The sequence below is a fragment of the Panthera leo genome, chromosome C2, assembly GCF_018350215.1.
Source record: "Panthera leo isolate Ple1 chromosome C2, P.leo_Ple1_pat1.1, whole genome shotgun sequence".
In the NCBI taxonomy this organism is placed as follows: Eukaryota; Metazoa; Chordata; class Mammalia; order Carnivora; family Felidae; genus Panthera; species Panthera leo.
This window is the reverse complement of record NC_056687.1, coordinates 77,013,194-77,031,635: the sequence shown is the minus strand read 5'-3', so window position 1 is coordinate 77,031,635 and position 18,442 is coordinate 77,013,194. Positions and strand designations below refer to the sequence as shown.

The window sequence follows — 18,442 nt, the reverse complement described above, 5'->3', positions numbered from 1 at the left end:
CATACATACAGCCACCACCCCCACCTCCCACCCCGCCGCATAAAGAACTGGTAGGGAAATGAAACAGATTATTCAGAGATCATGGAGAAAATGGTAGAAATATAAAACTTTCAAGATGGTGGCCAAAACTTGTGTGTATTTTGCCCACAGTTCTCTTCAAAGTTCAATTTGTATAATAACTGATTTTAGGACTCTCATGTAGGTCCTAATATCTTTTTTTTAATATGTGTTTTAAAGTTTATTTGTTTATTTTGAGAGAGAGAGAGAGAGAGAAAGAGGACGAGAACATGAAGGAGGAGCAGAGAGACAGGGAAAGAGAGAGAATCCCAATCAGGCACTGCATTGTCAGCACAGAGCTCAATGTGGGGCTCAAACCCACAAACCGTGAGATCATGACCCTCGCTGAAACCAAGAGTCTGATGCTTAACTGACTGAGCCACTCAGGTGCCCCAGTCCTAACGTCTTATAATAACAGCTCCATGAAGTAGTCAGAGTAAGTTTCACTTTTTATAAACTTGATGACTAAAGTTCACAAAAGTTTAGTGTTTTTTTTTCTTTTGGAAAAAAGTGGAAAGATGTATAAATGGATGGATACATGATAGACGAATTTATCATTCATGAATTCTCAACAGAGCAATATCGCCCCCAATGGGTAAAAATTGATTCTTAAGGGACAAAAAATATTTTACTTTTTAATATGTAAACTCAGATATACATACAGTAAATGAATAGATATACAACATATCTATGGTGTTAAAATTTCATGGAAGGATAACTTGAAAAAAAATCTAAAAAGATTCCTTAAGGAGCAAATAATTTTTTTAAATGGTTAAGAAAACACTGAGAGAGAGGGAGAGAGAGAGAAAGAGAAGGAGATTGGGGCAAGATGTGATGTGCACATTCAAATGATTTACTATGGATATTTAATTATTTTGCCATTCCTCATTCTTAGAGGTGCAATAATTTTCCTTCAACCTTGATGAAGAGTTAGGGATTAAATTTACCATACATTTAAAGATGGGAAAATGAGTTTCCAGATACTATGGATTCATGTTCTGGTCCCAGTGAGCTTCCAAGGTCTATTACGAAAGATTAACAAAAGTATTGGGTTTGAGAAGAGAATTACCTCTGAAACAAATAGGAAGGCAAAAGGAGGTCAGAAGATGGAATGAAGAAACAAAAAGTATGACTTACTCATGAGCTAAAACTCAGAAACTCAGGAGCTAAACTGAGAACATTTGCTCAAAATGGGAACAGATTTGCAGTCCATTAAGAGCCAAGTAAGTGGCTCTAGTAAAAGAGCACTATAAGTGATGACATTCAAAAGGCCAGGGGCCAAATAGAATTGCATTTCATGTTTGAAACACATTATATTTTGCTTGTCTGACATTCTTTTCCTCTCTACTTTACCTGGTGAGCTCTTACTCTTCAAGAACAATCTTAAATGTTTCTCCATGACACATTCTCAGATGTCTGACATTCTTTTCCTCTCTACTTTACCTGGTGAGCTCTTACTTACTCTTCAGGAACAATCTTAAATGTTTCTCCATGACACATTCTCAGATCCCCACAGTGGACCCAAACTTCTGACTGATAATATGTGATTACCCTGTAATATTCACTTAAGAGAGCATTTATCACATCTCATTACAATGTTTATGCCCAACAAGAGTGACTTCCTTAAAATGTGAACTGTTGTTTTTCCTTCATCTTGGATTGTTTGTTGACTACTTACATAGCTTGGACATAATACATGAATAAGACATGATCTACTTGGTACTTTTATGGGTACAATTTTATGGGTACAAAATTATGGGTAATTTTATGGTATAATTATGGGCAGGGGGCATTATGCTTAGCCCCAAACTCCCTAACTTATGTATATTAGCCAGTTGAACTGGGTCCAAAGTCTTAAAGAATGAATAGTGTCTTTCTTATTTATTTATTTATTTATTTATTTATTTATTTATTTATTTATTTATTCGATGGTACAGACAGTACAACAAATAGGAGCACCAATTCCCTGCCCACTCAGGCAGACTTATAGTCGGGAAATTTCCCTATGGAATAAAAATAGCTGTTATTGGATGCAATATTAAGGCTTTTTCCTGGACTATGTGCTACTGGGTCCCCATTTTCAGTCGCACATTTAAAATGGAGAGCATAAGAATTCAGTTCGATTTCAAAGCATCATCCTGATGGCAGTGTTCTATATAATGAAATTTGACTTCATTTATTTCTTGTTCCTGCTACTGTTAGCATGCATGACACAAAATTCACTGAAGTGTTTCTTTAAATTTTTAAGATCACAAGTGGAGGATTATTATTCATCGGACTTTTGCTTGTGAAAAATAATTTCTTGTAAAATGTAGTCCTAATTTTTACTGACTTGTTTGCCTAACAGAGCTTGATGAAGCAAATTTAGGTCCACAAGGGACTTTTTACAGTCAGAAACTCTTGGGAATAAAATATTATTATTTTTCCCCCACAAACTTGATATTTTTCTATTTTCTTTACTAAAGGATGAAAATCACAAATGAATTTTAGAGTTTCCTTAAAGTACGTAAATATGTAGCATGAATATGAAATTAAGCATGACAAAAAATACGGAATTCAGGTTAATAGTCATAGCTGGGGAAGAAGAGAAGGAAATCTAATCAATGCTGGGTACAGAGGGGATGGGATCATAAATATATTCGTAGGTTTCATCCTTCAATGAAAATCTGAGCAAATGTTAGTAGTATTTAAACTGAGTGATTGGGTCACAGATGTTGGCTCTGTTACTATCAATTATTGTCCATGTGTGTGGAATATTTAACCAGAAAAAAACCCACAAAGTTTTCAATAAAAGAAATTCCTTTGGTTGTTCATTGTGGCCAGTACTGATACTTGTCTGTGCAATGGCCAATACTTCATCTTCTTTCTACCTAATATATCTCTAATTATTTTCACCCTTCTTTGAGCAATCTTGTCCTTCAGGTAGGCTGAAACTCTCCCCACCTGTAGAGAATGAATTTCATTATCTCTGCCAAAGATTGGTTTAGGCAAAGGCATATAATATAATTTTGACCAATGAGAGGGAAAGGGTATGTGAGGGAATTCTGGGAAGTTTTCTGGCTTTAAATAAAGACAGACACATGAAGAGTATCATCTCTCTTCTACTGCTAGGCATTGTTTTACCTGCATGTGATTCCTGGAGCTACTGCAGTCATCTGATACCTGGGGAGACCACCTTTGACTGGTAAATGAATAGATGGAGAAGGCAAAGCAGAAAGAGGGAGGAAGGTGTCAGTTAATTGATTACTGAATTAATGAACTATGCAACTCTTGGCTTTATATTTCTTGTAATGGTGAGATGACAAATATTCTTAAAGCTATTTTTTGAGGCCACTAAAAACTTTCTGATTGATATATACTTGTTTGTTGACTTATTTTTATATTGGATTGTTAGGCTAAATTGGATTTTATTTAGGATAAATTCCCAAGAATAGAGTTATTAATCACTCTTGGAATGTGTTTTAATTTTACCTTCCAATATAATAACTTTAAAATTCAATTACCTAAGAAAATGCAAAGACTGAAAAATAATGAACATAATAACTGTTTAATTAAGTGAGAAACTTTTGAGCTCTGGGGACCCTGGGTGGCTCAGTCTGTTGAGTGTCTGACTCCTGATTTTGGCTCAGGCTATGATCTCACGGTTCCTGGGATCGAGTCACCAGTGGGGTCTGGGCTCTGTCCCTTCCCAGCTTATGCTCTCTCTCCCAAAAATAAATGAACTTAAAAAACAAAAACAAAAACAAAAAATTTGAGCTATGGATCTTCTTTCCAGAAAAAAATATCACAGATGGGCCAAAATCAAAATATTGTCTAAAATTTCAGAGGCAGATAGGCTTCTTGGAGCCAGTTCATTTCCTGTGAATTATGTTAGGAATCCCTGATACAGCTTTAAATTACATAATAGTTCCACATCAGTTATTTTATCTAATGGTTGTATATGCTGATTTCTATGAAAATTCCATGCCCACTCCCAGTTTTATTTATAAATACCTTTTCTATCCCAGCAACAGTTTGGGCTTTGTAGTTGAGGTAATACAATCTCCCTCCTCAAACTCATAAACCATGTTATCCTTCTGTACCAGTCTTTCCAAACTTCTTTGAACTCACCAGACAAATATTTCTTATATGGATACTATTCTTAGATTTCTCCCTACTCTTGGTTTTTTAAGTTAAAGAAGGTCGCTCTGGAATTGTTGGCAAACATCAGGCATTTTTAATTATCATTAGTGAATTGTTTCAAATGGGGCAGATAAAGGAGCCTCTGGTTGTCAGAGTCATTAATGCTGATTAAAATAGGCTGCGTGGGTCCATGGTGCAAGTTTGTTTGTTTTGAAGCATTCACACTCTAAGGAATCCAGGCCAGCCTTCCCCATTACCATGGCAATATCCAGATCGTGTGTATATGATGGGTAGAGTATGCTCTGACAACTAAAACATTAGCCTGGTCCAAAATTGTGCCCAAATAAATAAAAGGAGGTAAAAATGAAAAGGCATGTGTACTTGTGAACACTTAACCCAGTTCTAGTCTTCTGGAACCATTAAAACAGACTTATGTAGACACTTCCATCCTTATGTTCACTTATTTATTCCCACGCACTAATATTGATATGACGTTCAGAATGTGTTTGAACAAGTTCTTTTCGTCTTTTCCCTGGAATGTCTGTACTGGTAAAGATCTTTTATCCTTTTCATTGACTCCTTTTATTATTAAGATAGGAGTTTTTAATTAAGAGAGACAACCAAAAAAACTGTGAACCAAGCTACGTGGGGGGGAAAAAAAAAAAAAAAACAAAAAAACAAAAACCTAAAAAGTATCAAAGACCAGTGGAGCATTTACCAAGCATATAATGCAGTGCTAAACCTTTTATGTATGTGATAGCATTTAAACATTTAAACAACTCTGAGCTAGGAATAGTTATTTTACATAAAAGATTGTAACTTAGAGACACTAATTAGCCCAAATTCACATAACTATATACAACAAAACCGAGATTCAAATCCAGATCCACAATGTACTGATGTGTTTCTTTATTTAAATAGAGATGTGTACATTCTGTATCTATATCTATTAACTGAATATATGTGTTTGTGTATTTCAGTGCATCTTTCATACCAAAACCTCTTTACTGTGGTATAATTGACTATAACATTAGTTTCAGGTGTACAAATATGGATTTGCTATGTGTATACATTGTGAAATGCTCACAATAAATCTAGTTAACCTCTATTACCATACATAAAAAAATTGTGATAAGAGTCTTTAAAACTTACTCTTTCAGCAACTCTCAAAAATGCAATACAGTATTAACCATAGTCACCATGCTGTACATTGTTTCTTTTTTTAACATTACACAAATAAATGTTTAACTTTAATATGTACATCTGTGGTTAAGTCACTCTTGATTTCATAGAATGCTTTATCTCCTAGGCTGTAAGAATATAAGGCAAAAAAACATTTCTCCTAGAAGCTTTTAAGAACATAAACCGTAGTCTATTCAAAATTAAAGAGACTGACTTTTCAATTCAGACTCTAAACCCATCATACATATATGTATTATATCTTAAAACAGCATTGACATTTTGGCATACTAAGTCTATATATACTATGTACAATGGCTTTCTTGAGTTTTTCATCAGGAGTCAGAGGGAATCTCTTCCCATTTCTGTCATCCCCTGTTACAACTTAATAAGAAATGAGTTTCTTCATGGACACATAAATATCCCCTTTCAACATTTTGTTCTGACTTCAAAGATTCAGATTGTTGAAGGGGATTTTCATTCAGATTGTTCTGATTCAGATTACCAAAGGAGGTTCTAGTTCAACTAAAATATCAAACCACTGACACTGATGGATACTAAGCACCAGCAGCCTGTACCAGCTACCCATGTGCAGCTGAGACCACAGGACACCCCAAAGGCTGACCCATTGTTTGACAACTTCCTTGCTCTTCACTAAGCCTTCCAACACCATTTAGGGCAGATAGATTACAGAGCGAATATAGATTGCAGAGAGAATATAGATTACTTTTCACTTTTCATTAATTTGGTATTTTTAAAATGTCTTCCATGGGACACCTGGGTAGCTGAGTTGGTTAAGCCTCGGACTTTGGCTCAGGTCATGATCTCTGGGTTCATGGGCGCGAGCCTCACATTGGGCTCTGTGCTGACAGCTTGGAGCCTGCAACCTGCTTTGGGTTCTGTGTCTCCCTCTCTCTCTGCCCCTCCTCCACTCTCTCTCTGTCTCTCTCAAAAATAAACATTAAAAAATTAAAAATAAAGTAAACAAAATTTCTTCCTCAACAGAGTCCACCTCTTCTAGGGAAAAGAAAAAGCAGTGCTTCTTTACTTTCTGTACATCTTATCTCTTTCACATTTTCAACTTAACAGAGGAGGCGCTGTCCTCTTTTCTCTACCCTACACGACATGAAGCCAGAAATAATGTTATTTTCTGCTTGAATGCAAACCAATCATTTATCTGGACCTCCCTGAAAGGACTTAATTTGCCCAACTAGTCAGTATTCTGCCTCTATTTAAGGATTCCAGACGCACACTTGGGCTTTTCTTTTAACTCACGTTTCTGCCCCTGTTCACCCCAAACCCCCACCTCCTCAGGCTTCCCCAAGTGAGAACTGCCTGCCAACCCCTCCCTTCACCTCCTTTAAGCTATTCTTCTGTGCTCTAGTTACCACCAGTGCTCTGTCTCAAACCTGAGGACTCATATTTGCCTAAAACAAATAATAAGCAGAGAGACCAGACAACAGGCTTGTTTTGCCACCTTTTCTGTGAGCATGAAGTAACGCTGACCTATTCAGCAAGTTCCGTGACTGGCGGACAGACATCTAGAGAATCTCAGCGGTGAGAGATGAGGAATGTCCCAGCTAGGCCTGGCAGCGGAGTCCACACTAACACACAAGAGGCTTTTTAAAGGCACAGTGGGACGAATTCTTCAAGTCTCCATTCAGAGGGGGATTTAACTGCACATTGACAATCACCTAGACGTTTTGTTATGCTCGGACCTAGAATGGGTCTTTTCTTTTTCTTGGATGCTGTACACTACTCTACACAACTCTGAACAGGATCAATACTGTTAAACCTCAGCTTGTTCTATTGGCATTTCTTAGTTTCTAGCCTGATTAAAAAAGAAAATTAAGTGTTTGAAGGAGGATATTTAAATTTAATAATGTTCTGTTTTCCAAGAATGATCAGCAGATATCATCTATTTATAATTTGGAGGTCTCTCTAGAATTTTGTGAAGGTCCTCTCCAAATCAATTCACTATATCTGATATATTCATAATATTGTATTTTGGGACCAAGGGAGAAAATAAAACACTCGGGATGATGACCAATTCAGAGAATGTATTATATACATAGGTTTATATACATGTGCATATGTGTATATATGTAACATAAGCATATATGTAATATGTGTTATATATATTTAAACAACATATACAATATGAAATTACATGACATTCCCATTTATCGTCTATTTGTGTCTCAGACTCCCTTCTATAAAATAGGATTGACAAGCTAAAGATCTCCAAAGTACCTTTATAACTTCATAATTAATGTATAAACTTAAAAGATCTTAAGTCACACAAATTTTCAAAGAAAGAAGCTGATATGGGCTGTCATAGTTACAAAAACCCTTATGGAGGAAGAACTCAGGCAGTACATTGAAAGTTAGAATGTGCTAGAAACAATAGAATATGTGTTATTAGACTTTTGTGAGATTAAATTTTCAAAAGTTTTATCTATCATGGACAGATCATATAAGTGACAAATCTATCATTTAAAATTTCAGTGGTTAATGGAATTGGGAAAGAAAATGTTGGCCCTTGTGAAGGAGAGGACCTGCTCTCTGCCCTTTGTCATGGTAACTAGGACACTTTAGGATTTCTTCAAGAACTGGTTCTAAATCCTAAATTGCCCCAAAGAATAAGTTATAACCACATACTTGTGCACTTGGTAGATATATATGCGATATTAAAATTATTTTTCAGCCGATGCTTTGGCTCTGGGGCAGGGAATCAGAACTGGTAGAGTTAAAGGGGTTTGTGTACAAGAATTACTCTATGAACTTCAGGGATCAATTGAACAGGTTTTCCCCCAGCTTTATTGAGCTATAATTAACATATAGCATCGTGTAAGTTTAAGGTATTGATTTGATATATGTGTATATTGCAAAATAATTACGATAGGGTTAGCTAACACCTACATGTCGCATAATTACCATTTCCTTTTTTGTGGGGAGAACATCTAAGGTTTACTCTTAGCAACTTTCATGTATATAATACACTGTTATTAACCACAATTTCTATATTGTACATTAGATCCCGAGAACTTCTTTGTTTTGTAAGTGGAAGTTCGTATTCTATGACCAACATCTCCCTAATCCCCACCCTCCAACCCGCGGCAACCTCCGTCCTACCTTCTCTTTTGTAAGTTGTCTTTAACTCTTCTGGATGTCTCCAAATCGATTGAATCCCTTTAGTAAGTAGTTGCTGTCTCTGTTCTATGGTTCGTCACATCATCTCAATTCCAAACCATCAGTAGGATTATCTTAGAAGAAATAATCAGGAAAGAAAGATTGGTGGTCATCAGTTGTATAACCCAAGAATGATGTTTAGGATATATATTTGAAGTGAAAAAGAGCAGGTTACAGAACACAGTACTTTATGATTATAAATAGATGCAATATATAGATACCAAAAACTATCAATGTGAACTTGAAATCTATCTTTGGCAAGATTACAGAAGGGGAATTAGTAACAGGATGGCATGAGATTTCCCAGAAGTAGGAAATGGTAAAAATGAAGAACAATATGGGATGAATTGGTTGTACCAGCTAAATTTCAGGGGTCTTTTTTTCATGGAATTATTAACTTTGTGGATATGAGATTTTTACAAATTACCAAAGACAGAATGGAAGCATAGAAAGAATGTTGGGTCTAATTATGAATCCAGGTGAATCATCATTTGGGATGTTGACCAAACAGGTGTTCTGTCTGGAAACTTTAACAATATCAAATGAATGATTGATTATTCAAAAATGAATAAAAATATGTCAAACTGAAAGAATATATGTATTCCTAGAGACAAATGCAAGACTTGGGATTAAAGTTAATGAGAAGAGAGTGGAGGCCAAGGAATGAATCTGGCTACAAGGAATGAATCTGTACAAGGCTGCTGAGAGAATTTTTCCAGAAAGCCTGGCATTGCTGCTGCTTATTCCTGAATGTTCAAGTGCCAATGATTTAAAGATGGTAACCCAGCCCTGGAAAAGGAATGATATAGTCATAATATATCCAAATTTTTTTAGTGTTTTTTTTAGTTTTGAGAGAGAGATGGAGCATGTGAGAGTGGGAGGGAAGGTGCAGAGAGAGGGGGACAGAGGATCTGAAGCAGGCTCTGTGCTGACAGCAGAGAGCCCAACACAGGGCTTGAACTCACAAATCATGGGATGGATGCTTAACCAACTGAACCATCCAGGTGCCCCTATCCAAAATTTAATGAACATTTCGTGCTATACTTGAGACAAGCTAGAGAAATGAGGGCTGCATGAAAATTCTTAGAATTGAATCAATAATTAACTGAGTGAACTTTTCCAGGAAGTAGCTACTGAATCTTCACATTAAGCTGGAGGAAACCTCCCTAACAGTTTGCCTAGTGATCTAGGTTTCTTCTGCCCCATTCCATATTTTTAGCGATAACTTAAATGGAATTATTAGAAGGCAGAACTAAAATGCAAAAGTGGCTGCAGTGACCAACAAAATATGTTTAATATAATATCTAAGATTCTGTGTTAGGATTCATTTTTGAGAGAAATTAGGAATCTAAATGACAAGAGAGGTATGCTATATCCATTGACTGAAAGATTCAGTTTGGGGGTGTCTGGGTGGCTCAGGCAGGTGAGCCTCCAACTCTTGATTTCTGTTCAGGTCATGATCCCAGGATTGTGGGATCAAGCCCCACCTCGTGTCAGGCTCTGCACAGTGTGGAGCCTGCTTAGGATTCTCTCTCTCCCTCTCTCCCTCTCTCCCTCTCTCCCCCCTCCCCCTGGCTCCCCTACTAGCATGCTTGTGCTTTCTCACTCTCAAAAATTTTTTTTAAAAAATTTTAATTAAAAAGATTCAATATCACAAAGATATCCTTTGTATCAAATTAATCGATAGATTTAATATAATCCCAATACAAATGCCAGAAAAAGTTACTTGTTTGTTCTAGAAATTGAAAAGTGACCCCAAAATATGTATGGAAATGCAAAGCAAAAATTACCAAAAAATATTGATAAGGAACAAAACTTATACTAAACTTGAGATAAAACAAACGTTTGTTAAAAAAGACTTTGTATATATGTGTGTGGATGACACTGCAAAACAGTGGGGGAAGATACGGTTTTTCCATACATGGTACTGGTTTCACTGAATATCCATATTTTTAAAATACATTAGTATTGCATATCACTTTGACTCTCCCCAAATTCAACTCCAGAAGAATTGTATATCTAAAAGTAAACCATAAAACAAGAAAAAACTCCTGTAAGATAACACAGAAGAGAAACTCATGTCTTTGGAATAGTCAAAGTGAACTTAAACAGTTTTCTTAAACACTAACCATAAACTATTAACGAATTAAGTTTTGTTAGAACTGAAAATTGTTCTTCATCAGAAGATATTAAAGGTGAGGAAAATCAGTCCAAAGACTGGGAAAAATCTTTGTAATGTACATGTCCTACTCATACTGAAACACATTCTGACAAATAACAAAAATATATAAAACTCATTTAAGGAATGGGAAAAACAACTAAATAGTCACTTTATTATTTTAATCTTTTATTTATTTTTGAGAGAGAGAGAGAGCGTGTGTGAGCAGGGGAGGAACAGAGAGAGAGAGGCAGGGAGACACATAATATGAAACAGGCTCCAGGTTCCGAGCTGTCAGCACAGAGCCTGATGCAGGGCTTGAACCCATAAACCATGAGATCATAACCTGAGCCGAAGTCAGACACCCAGCCAACCGAGCCATCCAGGTGCTCCCCAAATAGTCACTTTAGAAAACAGGGTATACAAATGTTCCATAAGTATATAAAAATGTCTTCAAATCTTCAGTTATCTGGAAAGTGCAAATTAAAGCCACATTAAGCTATCACTACCTTCCTATTTACAATGTCTAAGATTAAAAAAAAAAAAAAAATCAAGTGTTAAGATGGAGGTAGACCAAATAGAATTCTCATACCTTTCTTCTGTGAACTTCAATGGCTACATCCATCTTGAATATTTTAGTAGTATTTACTAAATCTGAATATATAATGCCCTAAGACTTCGTCATTCTTCTATGTATAGATGCAATAGAAATGAGTGCATCTATGCAACAGAAGGTACATATGAAAGTATGGATGACAGCTTCATTCATGATCTGTAAACCTGAACAAATTGTGACCTATTTATACAATAGAATATTATACATAAACGTAAAATAAAGAATTGTATATAAAGACAGATATAATATTGGGGAAATGAAACTAGACAGAGGAAATATATACTGTATGATTCATGTGGATAAAGCTGCAGCACTGGTAAATCTACAGGGGTAGAAGTCAGAATAGTGCTTCTATTTGGGGGTGGTATTAACTAGGAGGGATATAGGGGAGGTTTCTAGGTTCAGGTAATGTTATAAATCTTAGACTAAGTGTTGGTTACATGGGAGTATACAACTCTGAAAAGTCATCCAGTTGTAACACTCAAATTTGTACATTACACTTCAATACAAGAATTAAATCTTTTAAAAGCTTAAAAAATTAAATCCATAAATATATACGTATATAGGTATATATAGGAAGGTAAGAGCTTAACCAAGAGAGATTTATGTTTCACTTTAAGGTTGACTTAGTTTTTGAAAATTCATCAATGTTATTAGGCACATTAACAGATATTTCTCCATGGAAAGAAGAAATCTATATAATATGTTACATATATTATATGTATACCATCTTGGTATATATAAAAAATTACCTGGTATAGCCCAAGCCTATTCATGACTTACAAAGAAGACAAACATGCAGACAGTTATAATTGTCAATGAAGCACCAGGAGATGCCCCAATGAATCTCTAGGCTCATTCCTTTCTTCCTACTGTGTAGCAATAATCCTAGCTCTCTGTGTAATCTGTGTCAACCATCCTTGACATCTTATTACCTGTTGTTCTATAGGCATAAGAAACTACAAATATCCAATGAATAATAGGTTTTTAAGATCACTGGAACCTTGATATACTCTCTGGTAAAATCACCGCCTCCATCCCTTTCCCTAGTAAAGAGGACTTCTGAACCAGCAGAGTCCTTAAAAGCGAATAACTAAGTGCACAACTCTTAGTTTTGTCTGAGAAGATTTTCGTTCATTTTCATTCAGGGCCAACATAACAAAGGCAATCATTCAGTGAACCAGGCATACATATTTTCCTTTGCAGATATAGGGAGTCTCCAATGAAGCCATAAGGGTAAGTTGATGGAATAACATCAGGCAACAGAGGGAAATAACATGGGAGTCTGGACCCATCTGGATATACTCAGGCCTAATTTCAAGTGCACTACTTGTATTCAAAAGTGCATTGTTATAACCTCACCTGACCTTATATCATGATGGATGTGATAGTGTGGCTCATCAAAAGTGGTCTACTTCTTATAGAATCAGTTGCTCAGTTTCTGTAGGGCCTGGCAACATGCCTAAAGCTGGTCTTCAATGAGAAATAGTCCTCTGCTACAAAAGTCGTGACCTGCTTCAGAAACACAGCCTGTACTGTAATCCCCTATTAGGACTCTCTAGAGCCTCCACAAATGATCCATATGTAGTATGATAGGATACGCTGGGTCATATGACCCAATAGAAAGGGCAGTTTACAATCTGGGGAACATTGTTCTTCACCCTACTCAAAAAAAATAAGCCTTCCAAGACACTCAAAAATTAGTTACAATAATATTCCCAAATGTAATATATGCTTCTTTTAAAATCCAAATAAATTTGTCCTCGTGGACCTCAGGTCACTGGACCCCTACATACTTACCGATATGGCTGACCTTTGAATCTTCATGGAGATTATCTCCACCCATATGTGACCTACGAAGGCTTCTAGAGTATTTTATGCACAATCTGACTGAGATACCGTTAATGTTGTTGTACAGCATGATATCCTGTAGAAAGCCAACATAACCAAAATCTCTGCAGACTATGGTGAGGCAAAGAACAGGAAGTAACATAGCCATTAGGCAAGACAATATATATGCCTTTATTCCCACATAAACTATTTTTGAAATTCTTTGCTAATGGGAATTGAGAATAATGCATTCCCCAGACCACCAATCACAGACCAAATGGCTGATATTTTTGTAGATCCATTTCAGTGAAGACACCATATCTATCAGAGCAGCCACATTTGAGACTTTGTTGTTTATAGAAATTTACCATGATCTGCCACAATCCGTCTGGTTTTTATAGGGGCAAATAGGTAAATTGAGTAGGGAGTAATAAGGACTCCAACACCTTTAAGTCTTTGTAGAACTAATCTCCTCAATAATTTCAGTATATATTACTTCTGTTTTATTATTTTGGCTAGAGACCAAGGGTGGGGGAGCCAGTTTCAGAAACTTCTACTTGATTCCTTTTACTATAATGGTTCTTATTAAACATATCAAGGAAGGCTGAAGCAAGTGAGGGAAGAAACTATACAGAATCTGGGGACAAACCACCCAAAGCTACTTCAAAAACAAAGACCTGAACTTTTGGACATGTTTGGAGTGTTTAAGAAATGGAAGGGATCCAGTTTGGCTGAGTGAGCAAGGGGAGAATAACAGTGAAGATTTTTTCACCTATCTCACAAAAAGTGATAGGTTATGCAGATAAAAAGAATAATAAAGATTAGAAAAGCAATTCATAAACCTGTTCTATTCATTGACATTGTCTTATACTGAGCAACTGGTGAATGTACATTTAATTTAAGGCAAATATAGAACATTCATAAAAATTGATCCAATGGACCATATAAAACTTATTATAAAAATATCATACAGGGGGCGCGTGGGTGGCTCAGTTGGTTGAGCGTCCGACTTCGGCTCAGGTCGCTATCTTGCGGTCCGAGAGTTCCAGCCCCGCGTCAGGCTCTGGGCTGATGGCCCAGAGCCTGGAGCCTGCTTCCGATTCTGTGTCTCCCTCTCTCTCTTCCCCTCCTCCGTTCATGCTCTGTCTCTCTCTGTCTCAAAAATAAATAAATGTTAAAAAATTTTTTTTAAAATATATCATAGAGATCACATTCTATAAATGTAGTTAGAAATGTAAAACATTAAAGACAAATTCATCAGCCAAAAAAGTATATTTGGAACTTAAAAAAAAATACGTTAACCGATGGATCAATTAATACATCAAGATTAAAGAGTGCTTAGAACTGAATGATAAGACCAATGAAACCTATAGAAACAAAGCAGTAATGTTGAAGGAGAAATGAGAAGTTTAAATAATTAGATTTGGGGAAAACTATGCATTCAAGTTAAATAGACTGAGTAAAGAACAATCAAATAAAGAAGGTAAGAAGAGAAAGTAATGAATTAGAGAACTAATCCACATGTAAGATGGTGAACAATTCGAGTGATTTCCTTGGGAAAAATTAATACAGTTGAAAAGACAAAATATACGTGAAGAACAAACACAGATTTGGTAAATTTGTTGCATTATCTCTCATCAAGCAGTAAATTGTCAAAACAAAAACACTTAGCTTTTTGAACAGTGTGTATAAAAGCATATTCAATATTGTTCATCCCTTTTATGGGTATTAACTAGGTTTCTTAAACTATGAATTAAAATGTTCTAATTGGCTGATTTATTAAGAAACCAGAAATATGCGGGAAAATTCTGCAAAATACCACTGTTTACAAATTTCTATCTAAACCTTCAGTAATTGTACACCTCAAGTTAAGTTTATGACTTATAATTAATAGGAAAAATAGACAAATTTCCATAAACAACATCTCCATTTTCAGGGACACCTGGGTGGCCCAGTCGGTTAAGCTCAGGTCATGATCTCAAGTCTGTGAATTTGAGCCCCACATTGGGCTCTGTGCTGACAGCTCAGAGCCTGGAGCCTGCTTCCAATTCTGTGTCTCCCTCTCTCTCTGCCCCTCCCTTGCTGGCTCTTTGTCTGTCTGTCTGTCTCTCCCCCTCTCTCAAAAATAATAAACATAAAAGAATTTTTTTTAATTCTCCATTCTTTACCCTCCTTAATTTTATATAATTGTAGGAGAACATCTAATTGCCTTAGTTTTATTCTTGGTCTAATAAAAAAGTTTTCTTAATATATCTGCTGTTATTCAGGTTCAAAATTGAATATTGTAGAATATTTTAAAATATTGCCAAGCCCCATTGTCTATAAAAGAAAACATACCTCCTTAACTGGTAAAATTCCCTCTTTTGTTTGGAATAGGAAGTGGTATACATTAAAATTTTAAATTAGTGAATTTACTGTGTTGTAAGTATATAAACCAAATCTGTCTCCTCCAGATGCAGCAATGCTAATGATAATACCTCATATTTCTTTTGCACAGTAGAGTTCCTTTGTGTCCTAAACTTTGTGTTCCAAAACTCATCAGTCTAACTGATTTACTCTTGATCAAAAAGAAGTTAGGAATTCTATGTTAAAATCTTACTGTGGTCCCCACCGACGCCATCTTCATGGTGGATAAGGTACAGTAATGTGAGTCAAATCTCAGGTTGGCCCCCTATTCTCTTCATATCCAGAAATTTCTCTCTTTTTTCCCTTTTTTGTATTTCACATTTCACCCTTCTACTCTTCCCTGACCTTACTCTTTACCTCTCATTTGTGCCTGTCCCCAGAACTTGGAGGCACTCCACAGTGAAATCAAGAAGAACTCACCAGTATTACCCCAGGTTAACACTCTTATTCACCATCTCTATGCCCACATTCCCTCCCCTTCCTCCCTTCTCACTTTTCAAATTTAGTTCTGAGATGAAATTAACTTTGGCATTGGTCATCAGCAACCTTTCTTTCCCTGCCCTCCCATTTTACCACTGCACTCCTCCACCCCAGCCTTTCCCAGTGCTTAGAGGCTTGTGAGAGGAGATTAAGCTAATCCCATCCACCAACAAGCTCACTAAGCAGTTCCTGAGTAAAGTCCAAAATTCCTGCCAAGCAATAGAGCTGGGGGAAAAATTAATGTAACAATCAGCACATTATAGCAATAGCTTTTCCATGAAAATTCTTTCCCTTTTAATAATTCTATACAAAGTCAAGAGAAAATATGAAGCATGGAGTGTGTTGTCGGGAGGGGGAATATAGAGACAATTAGTTTTTCTTTTCTTTTTCTTGTTAAATATAAATTAAATAAGTATGTTGGCACCACTACACTTTTTTTTTTATAAGTAATTTAACCTATCCCTTTTCTTCACAAAACGGGAATGAGTGTGTAAATAGCCAACATTTAAGTGGTTTTGGATTGGTTCATTTGTTAATTAATACTTAAGAAAGTAGGCTTAGAAAAACTGGGCAGGAGTAAGGCTATTTGAGAGAGTTTTGCAGGCAGCATATTGATGCTCTTGCCTGTGGCTCCAGCTCTGAGAGACAAGTAAAGCCAGATTCTTCACTTGATCTTTGGGAGAGTACAGTGCCCCTCTCTCTTTTATCAACTACCTTGGTGCTCTCACCCAGTGCAAAGAAGTTTCTCTAGACTAATACCATCTAGAAATACCATCAGATAGGCAATATTTAAATCAGTATCTCAAATGCCTCTAGCTTTTCCAGCATCAGAAATCTATTTTTATTATTTTTTTAAAGGAACTAATTTGAAATGAACACAAATCTCAAAAGCTGAGGTAGGCAGAGGCAGTCATTGCCAATGGCTGTGTAGGGGGTAAGAAATTTCTATTCAAATAAGGGTGAATGCAACTGGTAATGTTAAAAAAAAAAAAAAGAAGGGGGAGGGGAGGGGTTGGGTTCAGGGGAAAGTTTAGCCTCAAGGGTAAATCCATGGTTTTCATTCTTGGCATTCATTATGCCAAAGAATTCCATGTAAAAACAAAATGGAAAAGAGTTAAAGAAAAAAAAAAGAAAAGAAAAAAGAAATGAACGGAGCTCTAAAAACACAATAGAAGTATTAAATGGTTCTTCTAGAGCTAACAGGAAGGTCCTAACCAAGTCCACTAGATTTTACGGTGCTTCTATACACCACCCTCCAAAAGTAAAAAGTGTTCACAAAGGCATTTAAACCATAGTTATGCAATGTCTGACTTCCCAAAGCAATGGATCTTTTCCAAATACCCTCACGGTTTCCTGAGAAACTTTAGAAAGAAAGAAAACACCCAAACACCTAATTTAGTATTCGCTTCGTGTTATAAATATATTTTAATGAAAAAATATAAAACGTAAACCACTATGAATCCTGGATTTCTCTTGGTTATTGATAGGAACAACAACAACAAAATTCACCATTTCAACAAATATGTACTGGTCACTTATTCTTAGGAAATCACTTGTTTGACACAAAGCCTTAAGCCCAGGAAGTACAGCTATGTAAATACTTTTATGTTATAATTGTTTTTATAGTTCCCTTTCTTAAGTTTATATATTATTGCTACTTCAAATTGAGGTTGTAAATGGCTAAATGATATCATACTCTGGATTATTTCAGGCATAGATCATAGATGATAAACACATGGGAACAATCTGTTTTTTATTTCTTTATATGATATTTTTTATTAATACTCTAGTTGAAATTTGAAGTGTTATCAGCCACCACATGAATTTATCTAGAACAGTACAGTTTATGATATACTTTCACATAAAGTATCTGTATTGATTCTCACACCATTTTCTGGAATAGGAAGAACATGTAATGACTGTTGATAAGAATACTAATGGATAGAACATTGTGTTTCTACATCCTATGACCTGGTCACAACCTACTGAATAAGGACCCAAAACTAGATTGTCTTCTGTCATAATGATCTGATATATATTGTTGGTTCTAGCCATCACTCTTCTCAGACTATATCAGCAACTTAACCTTGGGTACTCTCCAAGAAGGAGCAAGAGAGGCATCAGGGAACTATACTCACTCACTTATATCCTTTATTTAAAATAATGCTGCTGGTTTAATCTTTCTCCCCCCTCCCTTTCTTTAATACATATTATTTTTACTTAAAATGAGCTAGATCGGAGATAGAGCCATGAACACAACAAAGTTCCTCTCTAAGAAAATGTATAAATATAGACAATAAACCAATAAACTTATAAACGCATAATATATTAGTGACAAATATTATGGAGGCGAATTATGAAGAGAGCACTAGGATCATGCCATCTTACAGTAGCCAGGAAAG

The 18,442-nt window shown here is 35.9% G+C and overlaps 1 protein-coding gene across 4 annotated transcripts in view; it reads left to right on the top strand.

Annotated features, from left to right (window-relative positions):
- OSTN (osteocrin) overlaps positions 1-18,442 on the top strand; it is a 231,538-nt gene that overhangs the window by 3,069 nt on the left and 210,027 nt on the right. For all 4 annotated transcript variants that reach the window (XM_042956056.1, XM_042956055.1, XM_042956057.1 and 1 more), the window contains exon 2: positions 3,169-3,241. The gene's annotated coding sequence lies outside the window, so the exon portion shown is untranslated. The remainder of the gene's footprint in view (positions 1-3,168; positions 3,242-18,442) is intronic.